We start from the raw sequence: 18,114 nt of genomic DNA, 5'->3' as shown, positions 1-18,114 counted from the left end.
ATGAGCTGTAAAGTGATTATTTTTCAGTAAAATATTCACTTAGCAATTATATCTAATAAACCCATTAAAAGGATTTTTTTTGCTTGTAGTATTGTAAACCGACTCAGATTTGCTATAAAACGGATATACTCACTTGTAAAGCGTTCAATGAATTTAAAAACAATCACTGTTATTTTCTGATAGCTTTTCATGTACGAAGGCTGTCCCAATAACATTACAAAAGTTCATAGTTCCAGACATTCCCAAAAGTGTCGGACCGTTGAACCTGACCGACGTTTTAAAGACAGGTCCGATTGAAATTGTTATGTTGCCGGTCCGAATGTCCGGGAAATATTTTTATAGAATTCGTTCCAGTGTGCGATAATTTGAGAACAAATACTCCTGGGCATTCCGAAAATTTTCGCTTGGTACCAATTTAGTCCGGTCTTTTGTTTATCGATTTCTAATTGGTAAGCGGCTGGCAAAGAATGAACGGTAACTGACGAAACCTCTCCGTTACTTTCCGAAAAATCTTACGATTCTGCTTAATGCAGCTAATGTCCGCCATCTTGAAATTTTAAGTGATCGATTTATAGCAATGTTAAGCACTGCAGTAGCATATTGTAAAGCAATATGTTAACCGAATTATATATTGATTACATATTTGCTAGGTTACTGGTTACTCGTTTACATTTTCTACATTCAAACGATATGTATAAAGCACATTTTATTATATGTGCAAAACATTTACATGTTTTCGGACTGTCGTTTTCGAATACAGTATGATTCGTCAATTTTAATTTATTTTCGACGTTCTTGATAACATTTTTATAGAATGACTATACACATGCTGTGATACGGATGGTATGGTTGATAATATTTCGCATTGTAGACACCAGAAATTGAAACTAGAAATACTACATAAAAAAGAACAATAAGCTAGGTCACGGGGGTGTCCCCAATAGGGACTCGGCCCTTAATCCCTGTTGGGGTCCTGCGGTCCCAGACACCTATATGTTTGTACATTGATGTACATTGATGTTTCGGTCCTATGAATCCCAGTCCGGTCCTGCAAGTTATCTAAGACTACCGGACTGGATGTCACGTTGACTTAAAATACTTTTGGGAATGTCTGTAGTTCTGTTTTTTTGCGCATTATTGTTTTAAAGTTTTAACTTAGGAACCATTTACAATTTTAAACTTTGCAACCGAAATAAGAAATGTGGAACTTTGTTTTATTATGAATTAATATGTAATATCTAAACGCAGCTGAGTTTGACTGGCGCAATGTACAAGTAGCAAATGTAATTTAGTATAGTTTATATTATAAGTTGTTTAATACCCATGATAATTAATAATTTATAACGGTAAAATGTAAAACAAACATCCGATAAAAATAAAGAGTATAGTTAATTTAGAAAACTGCTTTGTACTTTGTAAACGCTGACTAAAACTATTCAATATTTACATACGGAAGCACTAGAATATCTACACATTCAATAGTGATATCAGCATAATGAGTCGGTAGATATGTGTCAGTGTCGTTGAACATGAATTTCATGCAACAATGGATACACTAAACATATAATTATATTTCCCAGCGGCAAGGGTACATGTACTTCAACAAATAGAGTTTCATTGACCATTTATTGTACGCGCTGGCAAACAGACTTTCACATCTAAAAGAACATAAACTATTCATGATGTCATTGTGAACCTCAATGGCTATAAGCGTTGGACATTAATTTGGAAAATCGCTGCTTCTTCGTTTCTTAGTATATCGACGAAACATGTTAAATGAACATACTTAAGTGCAGTTCAAATAAAGGATGTGGCAATTTTGTTTTATGTATAGCTAGCCTATAGATCTTACTATGTAGCAAGTATCTACAATTCTAATTGATAGCCCTTGCTACACCACAAGCGGAAATTAAAGTCACTACTGTTTTAAGTGTGCTATGAACTGTTCAACAGTTTTTTTCAGAATAATATTCACATTAAACCAGTTTTAACATATGACACAGACGTGAGTGCGTATTGTTACTGTTGAAAACTCGTTGGTGGTGCGGGAGTGTGTATACTCCTGTGAATTTGTCTCAATCGCTTGATGATACTTATTAACACATTTACAAATTCTTTTAAAATAATGAAGTCATAAAGAATAGTCTGAAATTAACATGATGAATGTACTGTATATCGGTGTGTTACTATGTGGCAAATAGGTTCGCAATCTTTAATATGTTAACATTGATAGTGTGTCGTTTGCAGTTTAGGTATGTCATGTCTGAAACACAGTTTGAGAGTTCGGGTACGGTTTTGTTCTTTGCAGATATGCATGCATTACGACAGGTCAGTGTAGTTGAAAGGTGTATTGGTCGATTAATACCTGCACCAAATATGTCTAGTTTAAAATCATAGTCTAAGCGTCGTGCTTAATGGATGCTAGCTTTATCTTACTGCGTTAATAATGTAAACGTTAGCAATTTAAACAAGAAATATATTAATCAAGTAAGAACTCTACACACGCTTCAGTATGAAGGATCTTATTACTAGTCGAATAAACTATTGCGGATAAGCTAAATGTATCCCTATTTAAGTGAAAACAGATTTTATCCTTCCTGCAGATGTATCCGGTGTTTTAATATTCGCATCTATTCAAACAAGGGAAACCATAAAACAACTCGTTAACAATAACGACCCTCTTAAATGATGAATGTGTTAGATTATATTTTTTCCCGAGTGGATTTTGTCAGTGTTTTCCTAAATTTTAAGCGCACTATTTTACCAGTTTCGCATAACGTATAATAATTTGCATGGATTTCAATAGACGCAGAATCCTGCGTTTTGACGCGAGCAAATTAAAAATGACTCATTTTTGACGCAACCCTTTTTTCTGCTGTGCGTCATTTTGACGCGTCGAAAATTTGACCCGTGCGTCAGTCAGTTAACATCTCGAGTTCCATGGTAATAAATCCCGCTGTGCTCCTATTTGAAATTAATGTTTCAGTTTTTGAAACTCGGTCTATAATCGAGGGAATACCCCGGGCGTTGTTTATCTTATCTCATCTCTTCCAATACACATGTCACCGTCTAAATAGTGCGTGCCCACTAACTGGGTAATTAGCAGCAGTGATTACGTGATAATTGATTGACCATCCGATAATTTCAGGTTTTTGTAGACTTTTCAGACGGCACGGTTAAAGAAAGTCGGCAAAATTAATTAAAGTAAAAACCATATTGATCAAAGGTCTATTAATTACGTAGATCCAACAGTAGATCTAAGTCAAGCGAGTTTTGTCAGTTGTTAATCCACCGATAATGACGAGTAACACCCATCTTATATAAACTGGAATCACAGTTCAATTTTTTTTATACTAACAAGTAATAATACTACACATAAACATTGAGAAAACACATTTTCTCGATAAGATATAAATTTTCCGAGTAGAATTAAATTGCTGCGTCATGACCTTCGACATTGTAAATGGCGGACTTAACATTCAACCCGCGTTCAATTCAAAGCTGGCGATTCAAATTGCAAGTAATGGCGATTCAATAATGGTGAAAGCATTAACTGGATTTAACAAACATTTGATAAGGTTTGTTAAACCCGATAACAACAAGAAAAAAATGGATTATTAAAGTAAAACTACTACAGGTAAGGCATTCCAAAGTGTACATATTTCGGACATGTATAGTATTCGGATAAACAGTAATAGATATACTAGATGTTCCATGCATTTAGATTGTGTTTTGTTAGAAAAGCTATCATAGGGATGATGATAATATAATGACGACAAATATGTGATGAAAAGGTGCAACCGGTACATATCTTAAATTATTTAAATGTGTTAAAAGACTTAAATGTGTAATAACTATAAAGAAGTATATTTAATGTACCAATTCATTAAAATATGTTGTGCTATGTATCATGGTATTGTTATTTAATAAAGCAGTATAACTTTTTAGCTCATCTATTTTTTGAAAAAAAATTAATAGTCATCTATTTTTTGAAAAAAAATTATGAGCTATTGTCATCACCTCGGCGTCGGCGTCTGCGTCGGCGTCGGCGTTGGCGTCCGGTTAAGTTTTGCGTTTAGGTCCACTTTTCTCAGAAAGTATCAATGCTATTGCATTCAAACTTGGTACACTTACTTACTATCATGAGAGGACTGGGCAGGCAAAGTTAGATAACTCTGGCGTGCATTTTGACAGAAATATGTGCCCTTTTTATACTTAGAAAATTGAAAATTTTGGTTAAGTTTTGCGTTTAGGTCCACTTTTCTCAGAAAGTATCAATGCTATTGCATTCAAACTTGGTACACTTACTAACTATCATGAGGGGACTGTGCAGGCAAAGTTAGATAACTCTGGCGTGCATTTTTACAGAATTATGTGCCCTATTTTATACTTAGAAAAATTGAAAATTTTGGTTAAGTTTTGTGTTTAGGTCCATTTTATTCCGTAAGTATCAAAGCTATTGCTTTCATACTTGCAACACTTACTAACTATCATAAGGGGACTGTGCAGGCAAAGTAATGTAACTCTGACTGGCATTTTGACATAATTATGGGCCCTTTTTATACTTAGAAAATTGAAAATTTGGTTAAGTTTTGTGTTTAGGTCCACTTTATTCCTACAGTACCAAAGCTATTGCTTTCATACTTGCAACACTTATTAACTATCATAAGGTGACTGTGCAGGCAAGGTTATGTAACTCTGACTGGTATTTGGACGGAATTATGGGCCCTTTATACTTAGAAAATTGAAAATTTGGTTAAGTTTTTTGTTTTGGTCCACTTTACCCCTAAAGTATCATAGATATTGCTTTCATACTTGGAACACTCGCAAACTATCATAAGGGTACAGTTAAAGGACAAGTTGCATAACTCTGGTTGTCATTTTTACGGAATTATGGCCCTTTTTTGACTTAGTAACTTTTAATATATGGTTAAATTTTGTGTTTCGATCCACTTTACTTCTTAAGTATCAAGGCTATTGCTTTCAAACTTCAAATACTTTCATGCTATCACGAGGTTACTGTACCTGGCAAGTTGAATTTTACCTTGACCTTTGAATGACCTTGACTCTCAAGGTCAAATTATTAAATTTTGCTAAAATTGCCATAACTTCTTTATTTATGATTAGATTGTATTGTTACTTTGACAAAACTACTCTTACCTGACATACCACAATAGACTCCACCCAAACCATCCCCCGTGCCCTCCCCCCCTCCCCCCCCGAATCCCCCCCCTATTTTTGTTTTTTTGTTTTTTTTAAAGATCATCTCACAAATGACCACCACACCCCCCCCCCACCCCACCCCCCCCCCAATTTTTTTTTTGAAACGGTTAAAAAACACAAATATTTATTTTTATTATTTTATGTTTGAAATATCGTCCAACCATCGCACCCAAGAATCCCAACCCACCCCCCTCCCCCAACCCGAATCCCCCCCTAATTTTTTTTTTTAAGATCATCTCACAAAGGACCACCACACCCTCACACTATACACTCCCCCACGCCCCCCCCCCAAAATTTCATTTTTTTTAAACGGTTAAAAATCACAAATATTTGTTTTTATTACTTTATGTTTGAAATACCGTCCAACCATCGCACCCAAGAATCACCCCCACCCCCCCCCCCCCGATTTTTTTTTTTTCATTTTTTTCGCATTTTTGGAAAATAATGTAATAAATGTCCACACCCCCACACTATACACCCCTCTTCACTCCACCCCTCCCTCCTTTGTGATTGAAAATGAGAGTCCCTTCACCTTTAAAAAGAAAATAGATGAGCGGTCTTCACCCGCAAGGCGGTGCTCTTGATAAGATATTGTGTTAATCTAAGAGCATATTTTTATCTAAAAAAATTGAATAATACAGACAAAAACACAATTAACTCGCTTCAAAATTGACCCCACCATTTTTCAATTTGACTCCTCAAAATTTCAGTCCAGGGGTCATTGACTCCTGGTTTTTACAAACTATTGAAATCCCTGATTTGATGTAAATGATGTCAATGGTTACCCCGAATGTTGTTGTTTGCAAAATTGTTATATAGACCAAAATCTATTCCAGAATACTATATAACGAGTATATCAGTTTTGAATATGTTCTATGAAGGCATCGTAGTGTTTCTGATCATTACTGGAACGTTTCAAAGATTGCATTCAATTTTAATCGGTATATTCTCCAATATATCAAACATAATAATAAAACATATAATTAATTCTTCAACTTGATAAATATGCCCACATATGCGCAAAAGTTAAACACTATGTAACAAATTGACTCGCAATCTTGTACTAGGAATGTCAGAAAATACAGTCCTTGCCGAGTTATGTTGCACGTTAGAAACGGACCTTACGATCAATTAACAAAGTACAATAACTCTAATAATACAGATTGAAGAGTTGATAGCCATGTACCCTGCACTGACTTGCATTGTCTACTTTCAATGTTCTGCACACCTTACTTTGTGTGAGTCTCTAAGTTTTATTTGAATACTTTCAATACTGAGGGAGATATGATCCGCGCACGGAATTTTAATTTTTAATTTAGGACAATAATCATGTGAATCCTGACGTGAAAGATACTATAGGGTAACCGTCTGTGTGCCGCAAACAAAAACTGATTTTCGTTTTTGCTTTAACGGCTTTCAACGATGTTTAGCGATTTGCATTCATTTTTATCCGACTAAAAACGCTGCTGTTTAATTGTAATATGTTATTCATCGTTAGCGTTTTCTTTAGCGATCTATCTTTACGCATGCTCGTTCAGTCAAAACGCTGAAAAGCGATGCAAAGACGGGGCATATACAACCTTATTAATGTCATTTAATTGTAAACACGTGCTTTTGCAATGGTTTATAATGACGCTGCACCTCAAAACAAATAAGGTTCAAAGCACTTGCGTACCATTATAAATGTTTCAATCTGCAAAACTTCCTTCTAAGAATTAACCATTTACATATGTACTAGGCTTTCCACTTCCGCTTTCCAGTTTTTGTGTTTCTCATATTTTGTTTCCGTAATTGTTAATTATCTTCTTCCGGGATCACATATGTCCACTTTTTATTTGTGAGCTATGCAGACGCAATTTTGCAAATCAGTATGCCTTAGCTACTTTGTATTATTTAAACCTATGACTTCCTGCGTGGATAACTCCAGTCAAATTTAGCAGACGATAAATGTAAGCAGACGACAGCCTGTAATGATGTAAACAATAAGTTTAAGAGCTTATGGGACACATTGGCCTGCCTAGTGTTAAAAACAGCTTGTACGATGACATTGGTAAGTTTATCATTGAAAACTGTACATATTGGCTGCTTTCATGGAAAACGGGGCTTAATGCTGCATTAAAAGTATGTCATGTGGGCAAAATTGTTTCTCAATAATTAAAAAAAAATAATAAAGTATTAGATACACATATCAAAACATGTACATGATTATAGGCGTGTTATTATTTAGCATGGCAACCGCAATTCTGAAGATGGTTGCCAGTGCAGCGACCAATTGTGAAAAAAGACATATTGTTGTTATTTTGTCTAAGTTATCTCTATAAAATAAATATGAAGATAAACAATCACATACATCTTGACTTATGCTTTAAGACACACCCTTTAAAATTTGAATAGGTTGTGTTCATTACAAACTTGCGATATAAAAAGCTATAACATAAGTTTGAAAACTGAGTTGCTTCTAAGATTATGCAATAGCGAACAAATTCAGTGCATTCAGCGCTTTGATTGTTATTGTCGGAAACTCAATATACATTTGTATATAAATTTTGCTTTTTTGTTTGTATTCAATTAAGCATTACCTAGTTACCACTTCCGAGGAAACATAATGTTATGTCATTACCTTTAAAATAAGAGAGCTTTGTCTTAAATATACTTTAATTAATAAATACCACTACATGTACTTAATTTAAGTACTTATACCATTAGAGTACCACTACCATCAACACCACTACTACTACTATCATCACAGTTACTTATACAATTACTACTAAAACTACAAAACCAAAACATAAACAAGAAACAAAATAAACAAGAAATATCTTTAAAAAAGATATACGGCGTTGATTGTGGTTGGAGATTATGGAAGGTAAAGATTTAAATGAATGAGATCAAGGAAAGCTAATATCTTTTTCTGTGCAGTTTTTAGCTGCATCAAACGCAGTACGGGATGTTACACAGAGTTTTTGCGGCTTATTTTACATTATTACATATTGCTGGTCATAAACCTATAGATACAAAACAGAAAACCAAAGTCAACCGGCCACACGCGAAGTCTCCGTACATATTTTAAATATGTATACGCGCGTTCTTCGAACAAACCTGTTTGAGTGGTTTATCGGGCTTTGCTGTGTGTATTTGATTCGATTATTAACAGTATCGAGAATCATCGCGCTCATACTTAATACATTAGTCAATATGCTGCAATAATACATTAGTAAATATAATGGAATAATTCTTGTTAATTAATTAAAAATAATATTTATCATGGTATTGTTGAAAACACATTAAGAATCTATTATTGACATGGCATAAAATAATATCGCTGGATATCTTCATTTCACATCTTTCTGGTGGTAAAGAAAATTCCAGTTCACCTAGTTCACGCTATAGCGTCTTTATTATATAACTATTGTGTTACTGACCGCGAACTCCGAACAGCACATAAGGTCTGACCTGTATATAAACTCTGACATTCAAACACACTTACCACGAACTGACCCCTTATACCTCGCGGGTTGAAATGCAATGGATTAAAGTGAGGCATCGCTTCCGCTGCTCTTTATTCTTTTACATATAACATGTTGACAGGAATATGGAAGTTATTAATAAATATGAGAACATGGCCTTTAAGTTCACAACGTTCTCGCGCTGAAAATCCTCTGAAAATAAAAGGTGCACGCACAAACTGTATTGATGTCGTGATTGAGTGTAAAACTATTCTATCTATTAAGCCTTTTTATTAGAGATAAAACTGTTTCATGCTGAACACGCAGTAAAACAGTGTTACAAAGACGAGGACATGTTTCCAATGTTCTAGTGGTATTATCAAATCAGCCAATGCAGTCAATGAAGTGTATTCATCTGTACTTGGCCGCGGGAAGTTTTATTTGAATTCTATTGGACGCTAACAAAGGTAAGGCTAAGGTGAAAAGCTGGCGTATACAGCTAACGCCGAAAAAAGTTACCATGCATAAAGGGGAACTTCGGTTCATTCCTTTGATAACGACTTTCATAGTAATTGTGCTTATACTATAACAAGGACAACCTTTTAAAACATATTTTCCTCAGATATTTTGAAACAAAAATCAAAATATGTGTGTGTGTTTTTGCTTCAATGTTCAAATTTTAACAGCATCTTACGAAGGCATGTGTGCGTATTTCAAAGTGTGTGAGGTCCATCAACGCCGTAGGCTAAATTTTAAGCTTATAATGTCGGACCCGCGACTTCTGACCGTCATGTTCCGACTGTTTATAGTTTTTATTCTAAGATTTGTCAATATGTATATGGTCTTTTGGTATGTTTTGTTGTTATTGTTTTTTGTTTGTAAGGGGGGTACAGGTTTACAGGATACAACATTTACTCACCGGCGCCGAAAGAGGGCATTGATCCGGTCGCCTACGTGAAAAGCGCGTGCACCGGCTATTTTGCTAACCGGACAGCCTCACGACAGCATTCGGCGTTGACAAGTCTTTAAGCCAATATTAAAATACTTTTCAAAGCTTTCAATATCGTTATTCCCTTTAAGGGATTTCTTTTTGTTTTAACTTTTGAGTAATATTGTGTAATTTGTAAAGGGAATGAGTTTCCTGTGATTTTGTTATACTGGTCTTACTATAGTCTAACGATTAAAAACGGACAAAACAGACGAGGATTTTGTTTTTCTCATTTCAACAAAATTATCGCCCTTTGAAAAGTGCAGGACGTAAAATCAATGTTGCGTATTTTTGTTTGTTTATTTTGAATAATGTAGTTAATAATCAATATCAGATTATTCAACTTCACATATGAACAGGTGGCAAATTCCAAATCAATTATAAGACAGATTCTGGGTTATAAATCATTAATATATACATGCAAATGTAAAGAGATGCATCATTCAACTAACATCACGTCTTCGTAAAATATTATTAACTACCGGAAATAAGTTCATGTACTTCGTTATATTATTGTCTTATTACATAATTATGATGCAGTAATTGTAAAATAATGTGAACATCTTAACAATATTCGATTTTTCTATGTTAATCGTCCAACTCTGTGTCTGTTTGATAAATCTATCAATACTTATAACAGCCTCGCTATGGGAAACGGGGCTTAACACAATTCAGGGACGAAACTTTCCGCTTTTATTGGAATTTACGTTTAAAGAAAGTTTATCTTCGCACAAATCCAGTTCGGGCGGAACGTGTCACATCTGCATTAAGCCCGGTTTTCCCATAATAATTGAAATACTACTAAAACAGTATGACAAACACGACGAGTGGGGGCAACATCGACGACGATGATGACGACGATGATTCTAAAGAGTTCCACCTCCCTTATTAGCATGAAATCCAATAATCAACCATAGAAACGCCCTTTTCTGTTATTTATGATATCAACTTTTTGGACGTTTTAATTCTGGTTTGGTGTATGGTAACATTTCACTTTCAAACCCGTGTTGCCGGTTTCTGAATTTTCTTGGAACTCACTTGCCATGTCTTTTTAAGAGGACCAGTTCATCTTTGAAATGATACCAGTCTTGTACGTTCACAGACCTGTGTGCGTGCATTTGTGCACGCGTTGTGTTGACTTATTATTTTTACGTCAAACAGTATTGTACAATATTTCCCGATGTAAGTTTTAGCATTTCGTTTAATACGATCGTTAAAATGACTTACGTAGCTCATTCTCTGTCATATATTTGATATATTTTGGTCATGTGCGTATAACCTTAACCTTATGTTTAACGTCATAAAAGCATGTGATCACGTGGGTTTTAAGAAACCACACACTTAAATTACTTGCGTAACTACTACTCTGCCATGAAACCGATATATTTGTGCCAGTACATATATCTTGAACTTATGTTTACATCGCACAAGCATGCGATAGCAAATCACGTGGATTTGCAGGCGAATATTGTAATTGCTTATGTTACTACAACTCTGCCATGTACCAGATATAGTTGGGTCATGTACTCAAAACTCAAGATGTTAAAAGCATGCGGTTATTAATCAATTGGATTTTCTCACAAGCCGACAAAATTTCGATGTAGAAATATGGTAATGCTTACTTTATATTGTACATAAGGTGGGGTTATTATGTGTCGCCAAAAGTTGTGTCGACAACGAGCATGTTAATGAACGTGACTTGAACTAAGTTAGGCGGCCCGTAAGTTCCCACTGAGCCGCGTTCTGGTAAAACCGGGTTTAATATATGTGCATAAAGTGTCGCCCCTTAACAGTATGTGCAGTCCATACTGGGTAATCAGGGACGACACTTTCTGCGTAAACTAGATTTTGCTAAGAACAAAGTTCCTTTGAACGAAACATTCCATTAAAGCGGCAAATGTCGCCCTTGATAAACCTGTTTGAACTGCATAGGATAATATGGGACGTTACTTTTAGCACATGCAATAAGCCCAGTTTTCCTGTAATTAGGCTATATTAGTTTACAGCGATCCAAAGTGCAAACAACTGTGAAATTTATAGAAGTATTTCATCATTATGTATAAGTAGTATTTCTATCATGCTTCTATTATTATGGTAAAACCGGGCTTAATGCAGGTGTGATATTTTCCGCCTGGACCGGATTGTTGCTAAAAAAACTTCCTTCAAACGAAACACCCAATAAAAGGGGAAAGTTTCGTCCCTGAAAGTATTTCAAAATCTGCGCCATTTTAAAGGCGTTTCTTAGTCTATTTCAAGTTTCTATGATTTAAGTGAACATGTACACCAAGCTGCAACTAAGGCTCACATGGTCGTTATCGGCCCACGTACTTTTTATAACTACCCCGCGAACTTTTACGTTTACTGCACACTATTCTAAATAGTACCCCACACTTCGACCATTGCCTTTATTTTCTTGGGGTACATTGTAATAAACCTAAGAAAATCCGGGGTACTATCAAGTAGTACCTAAGCCGACAACGACAAATTGAGCACTATTAATAGACCACTCTGGATCAGCAAACGATTTATTACATAAGGTATGATTACACGTATTCCGATTCAAATAAGGTCCCGTTATACATATGCCAATAAAATAATATTGTTCTTGCCTTTCCTATTGATCTAATTGTGTAAGTCTGATATAATGATAACTCTGTCCTCTTCAGATTATTGCACTAACAATATACCTTCTTACAATATTTAAGAAAGAAGAATTCGACCAATTGCAGGCAATATCGGAAAACAGGATTTCGGTAGTGAGATTTCGACAAAAAACCCGTACTTCAATAAACGCTCCCAAAACGTTCATCTTTCAATGAAGTACCCAATAACATATCGAAATGTAACAGACTCACAAAGGATCAGGGAAATACCGGCAAAAAGAATGGGTGATATCGCTAAATTGCTTTTAAGACAGAAGATAAAATGATCTATTTAGAAATAGGCACTACCTAGGGACCATGGATGATTACAAAATGATTTATTGTATTGTAACCGTAAATCAAGATTACGGCGACTCCCGTAGATATTTGATATATCACGAATACATCGGCCTAGTGAACGTGTTACTGTTAACGTTATCATTTCACGCGGTACAATTGTTGGAGTCAAAGTTCGCACGTCACGTGAAAAAGACGACAGTGAACGGACTAAGAGGCGTTTCTGGTACAAGCGTAACAGAACGGATCAATACTGAGGTACGTATACAATCAGTTATTCATGTGTTATTGTCAAACGAATACCATGCGAATTCCGTTAAATTATCAGATACATGAATGTACAACTTTTTATATTGCTAGATAGAGCGTTTGCCTCAATTTAGATGTTATGTTAACGAGCGTTTATACTTCTTGTTTTTGTTTCATACTCGGCATCTGTCTGTATAAAGGATTTACAAGGAATTCAAGAAATATTTCGCACACTGTATTTATTATTTATTGAAAGAGCCATGCCTGGATTCCACTAAAAGGAAAACAAATCACGTGTAAAGTAGGGTTTAACTACATTAGTACATGGCCACCATTGTATTTTCGTATCGATCATAGAAAAAATTTGTTAAAATTGTTCACTAAAGAAGTTATCACAATCAATCAAGTCAATTAATCAATCAATCCAATACATTTTGAAATAATAATTATACATATAGTTTCAATGTGCTAAATTTAAGTGTAGCCGACCTAAACAATTTTTTTTTCTATCGTATACAGAATTCTATTCTCCTAAGCAAGTTGTAATTTTTAAAACTGAACTCCAAATATAAACGCTACAAATTGGTATTAAGTACGAACATGTAAACCGTAAATCTAGATTCTAAAACTCCCAAACGGTATGATATTTGCAAAAGTTAAAGTTATAACTCGCCGGGCTGTCGAAATCAGAAGAAAAACTTAATATATATTGATATATCTGTTTACTACGTAACGTAAGCTTTCTAATGATATATAATTTGTCAAAATCGGCCGAGAAATGAAATTATAATTTAACAAAAGACGTGAGTGGGTACATCAAAATGTATAACCTCGGCGCTTCGCTGTACGCTAATCGTAAAAGATCGATAGCCACAACACGTTAAAACGCGCGGTGGTAAAACATAAAATGTGTATTTCTTGTGTTTAACTCGCTATAAATCCATTAATAACAACGGGAATATACTAAAAGTTATATTGTTTTTGAAAGAGGAATTAATAAACAACAAGATAACGTATAAACCAATAAAATCGGATGAATAGTTTTTGCATAAGATTGAATTTACTACAGTAAGGGTCAAATACTCGATTCATCTCCTGTCAATATACACTCCGTGGTATTACTGAACATTTTCCATAGTCTAATATAGCCATTATATGTATCTTTTGACGATTTGAAAACCTAAAAATTATAAAGCGTTGCAACGCGAAACGATTGAATAATTTGGAGAGTTCTCTTGTTGTCGTTTAAATTTACGAAGATTGCTTATATAACGTATTAAATACTTAAACTGTGTATGCTCGGCGGAATAGCCGAGAGGGCTAATGCGTTTTTACTTCAGACTAACTCCAGGACTCCGGGGGTCACTGGTTCGAGCCCTGGTACCGGCTACTTTTTTTCCTTTTTTTAATTTTATTCTTGATTTTTTACTAGAGCTTTTAAGATCCAATGTTTACATTTCTCAATATAAAGCATTTAATGATAAACTTTAAAATATGCCAAAATCTGTGAAAAGGCCCCTATAACAATTGTTTTAGCCATATTTATTGCACAACCAACATATATGTTTATTCTAAATCCAATACATTCATAAAATACATCATTCTTTATATGTACAACAAAAGTAACGCTTATCTATAAAAACAATATTTCGGATATACAGCTCACATTAGTTTAGCGTGTATTGTTGGCTTAATTGCAAACTAACAACACGGGTTAAAGTTGCATTTTTATGAGGATGAGTACAACCATTGCAAAAATACTAATCTAGTGTGATATTGACGTTGCTTTTGTTGATGATAATGGTTGCTTACGATGATGATGATGATGGTGATGGTGATGGTGGTAGTGGTGATGATAATGATAATGATGATGATGATTGTGGTGGTGGTGGTGGTGATGATGATGATGGTGGTGTTGGTGGTTGTGTTGGCGATGATGATGATGATGATGATGATGATGATGATGATGATGATGTTGTTGATGATGATGATGATGATGATGATGATGATGATGATGATGATGACGACGACGATGATGATGATGATGATGATGATGATGATGATGATGGTGCTGGTGGTGTGTGGTGCTGGTGGTGATGATGATAATGATGATGATGATGATGATGCTGATGCTCATGCTGCTGCTGCTGCTGCTGCTGCTGCTGCTGATGATAATGATAATGATGATGATGATGATGATGATGATGATGATGATGATGATGATGATGATGATGATGATGATGATGATGATGATGATGATGATGATGATGATGATGATGATGATGATGATGATGATGATGATGATGATGATGATGATGATGATGATGATGACGATGATGATGATGATGTATGAAACTTAAATAAATTCATTCCTCTATTGTAACTATCTTAGTTTGAGATGAGTATAAAATGTAATCAATCTGACCTCATTTAAGATAAATGAGGTCGATAACCCAAACGTCCTGTGGACGTCCTAACATTTAACCTTTCTATGCACGTCATGTGATTTACAAGATTTGATTGTTCATGTAATGATATGAAGTGAATGAAAGCCCCATCTGTAAGTTTAAATGTAATCTCACTGTATCCATATTTTTATCATGATTAGAATATGAAGTGATTAAATTAAATTGATCTCCATCAATGCGGTCGCTTACAAGATTGGAGCAATAGTCCATGCTAGTGTTTGTTACACAAGTTTGTGTTAATTTTCTTTTGTAAAAGATCATGAAATTATCAGAAACTGAAATATTGCACAACATTCAAACAAATATTTGTTTTTTTCTTTGTTACTAAAATGCATTTAAACTTAACTTGCTGTAATTTGGTATATTGCTAGCCAAATATTCTATTCTATGAGAGCTTTTATTGTAGTATGATAAAAACAGCTAACAAACGTCACGTAGATGTTTTATCAATTAAAAACCATTTTTATATGCTCATTTGACGAGGTCAAATACACAAAGCGTGTTAACACTCTAGAAATATGGTCAAAAACATTTTTCATAGTGTATAACGATGAATGAACACAAACAACGTTTAAAGGGTAATGCATTGTTGCCGACCCCAAAGTTGTGTTGGTATTTCATGCTGAGTGTTTGGTCTTTTTTGCAACATTTGATCATATCAGATTTAATGTGTTTTAAATATAAAGTTTCAAGTTATGTTGCATAGTGAATTGAAAGACTGCATGTAATCGAACACCTTATAAATTAAAGAATACCTTTTTATTTTAAGAGGTTGACCGACCTACTTACCAAATATTTACGCTATTTTTGGAAATGAAGGTGACCGCACTTGTTTGTATTCCAATGTTTGCGCTCTGACAACACAAAATATCACGCTCGAACGTCATTTAAGTCTCTATTACGCTCAAAATCAACGAAAATTTCGTAAAATAAAGTTCCCACTTAAACAATCATTGTTCCATTTAGCTATAGCCATAATTTCAATGCTAGATGTGGTATGATAACATAGATTTGTGTAGATACAAAATGCTCGTTTTTATTTATTTGTGACCACAAATAATTCCACTTGAATATCCTGCGAATATATCTATTCCTACGAATACGTTTGACTAGATATCGTTGCGGAAAATTAAAGTGGAAAAACAACGAACATTTGTATCTATTTGACCAGACCACATCTGGCGTTAAAATTTCGAAAATTGCCATAATAAACACTGATTTTTAATTGGTTAAGTTTATTTTAAGAAATATTATACAAAATCGTCTTTGATTTAGAGTAGTAATGTTACTTTAAGTATAACAAGAAATATCTTTAAAAAAAATGATATACGGCGTTGATTGTGGTCGATGTTTATGAACGATCAAAAGTTATCTCTATGAGATAAAAAGTAGCGGATGCCTTTTTTCTGCGCAGTTCTTAGCTACATCATAAGCAAATCAATTACGGGGTGCTGCGCCATGTTTCGTGGCTTATTTTGCTTTATGTGATATTATTACTCAGATATCTATATTTACAGAATAGAAAAACACAAGAAACATGAAAATAAACGAGTGCATATAGGTCAGCCGGCAATACTCGAATCTTATTTAATTGCATAATTATAGTATAGTGAATTATTGTGCTCATGCTTAATAAACTGGTCTAAATGGATAAATATTTCTAATTAATTTTATCAAAATTGGTCCTTATCATGCAAATGTTGAAACCATATTAAAAATCGATGATTGACATACCACAATAATATCAAAACAGACCTCAAGTGCACAAAGTTTACGAGACGGCGTTTATATAAAGATTTCTGCAACTGACCGCAAACTGACCTTGATACCTTGCGGATTGGAATGCAATGCATTACAGTCACTACGTTACTGTCAGTAAGACCGGTATAACACAATGATCGCAACCCCTTCTGCGAACTCCGGTGATGAACTGTATATAAACTCTGACTTTCACAAATGGCCGCGAATTGACCCGAAACCTCGCGAGTTGAAATGCAATGCAAGTAAGTACTAAATATGACAACATAGCCTTTAGTATAAACGCTTTTGCGCTGGTAATTCTCTGAAAATAAAAGGTGAACGCGCAAACTGTATTTATGTCGAAAATTGATTGTAAAACTGTTTTATCTATTGAGCCTTTTCAATAGAGATAAAATTGTTTCATGCAGTAAAACAGTGTTACAAAAACGCGGATATGTTTCCAATGTTCTGGTGTGATACTCAAATCAGCCAATGGAATAAATGAAGTGTATTCATTCGTGCCTAGCCGCTGGAAATTTTATTTGAGTATTATTGGACACTTACAAAGGTCAAGTCAGGGTAAAAAGCTGGCTTAATACAGCTTACGCCGAAAAACAGTAACTACTACTATTAATACTGCTACTACTACTAGTACTACAATTACTAAAACAACAACAACTACAACAATTTCTACAAAAACAAAAACAACAATAACAACTAGTACTACTACTACTAAAGCTATTTCTACAGCTACTACTACTACTATTACTACTACTACTACTGCTATTACTACTAATACTACTACTACTGCTACTACTACATCTTTTACTACAACAACTACTACTACTACTTCAACAACAACAACTACACCTACAACTAGTAGTGCTACTACTACTACTTCTATATCAATACTGCTACTACTACTACTACTACTACTACAATACTACTACTACTACTACTACTACTACTACTACTACTACTACTACTACTACTACTACTACTACTACTACTACTACTACTACTACTACTACTACTACTACTACTACTACTACTACTACTAC

General features: G+C 34.5%; 1 protein-coding gene and 1 long non-coding RNA gene across 2 annotated transcripts in view; one reads left to right on the top strand and one right to left on the bottom strand.

The window, feature by feature from the left end:
• The window catches only part of LOC127843709 (endonuclease/exonuclease/phosphatase family domain-containing protein 1-like), a 560,124-nt gene that overhangs the window by 109,407 nt on the left and 432,603 nt on the right, over nt 1-18,114 (bottom strand). The window lies entirely within an intron of this gene.
• Nucleotides 11,187-18,114, top strand: part of LOC127843720 (uncharacterized) — a 14,144-nt gene continuing 7,216 nt past the window's right edge. The window contains exons 1-2 of the long non-coding RNA XR_008032300.1: nt 11,187-11,268; nt 12,363-12,854. This is a non-coding gene — a long non-coding RNA (uncharacterized LOC127843720). The remainder of the gene's footprint in view (nt 11,269-12,362; nt 12,855-18,114) is intronic.

This window comes from Dreissena polymorpha, chromosome 9, assembly GCF_020536995.1.
Source record: "Dreissena polymorpha isolate Duluth1 chromosome 9, UMN_Dpol_1.0, whole genome shotgun sequence".
Lineage (NCBI taxonomy): Eukaryota > Metazoa > Mollusca > Bivalvia > Myida > Dreissenidae > Dreissena > Dreissena polymorpha.
The sequence above is the reverse complement of the archived record's forward strand: the minus strand, read 5'-3'. Positions and strand labels throughout refer to the sequence as shown.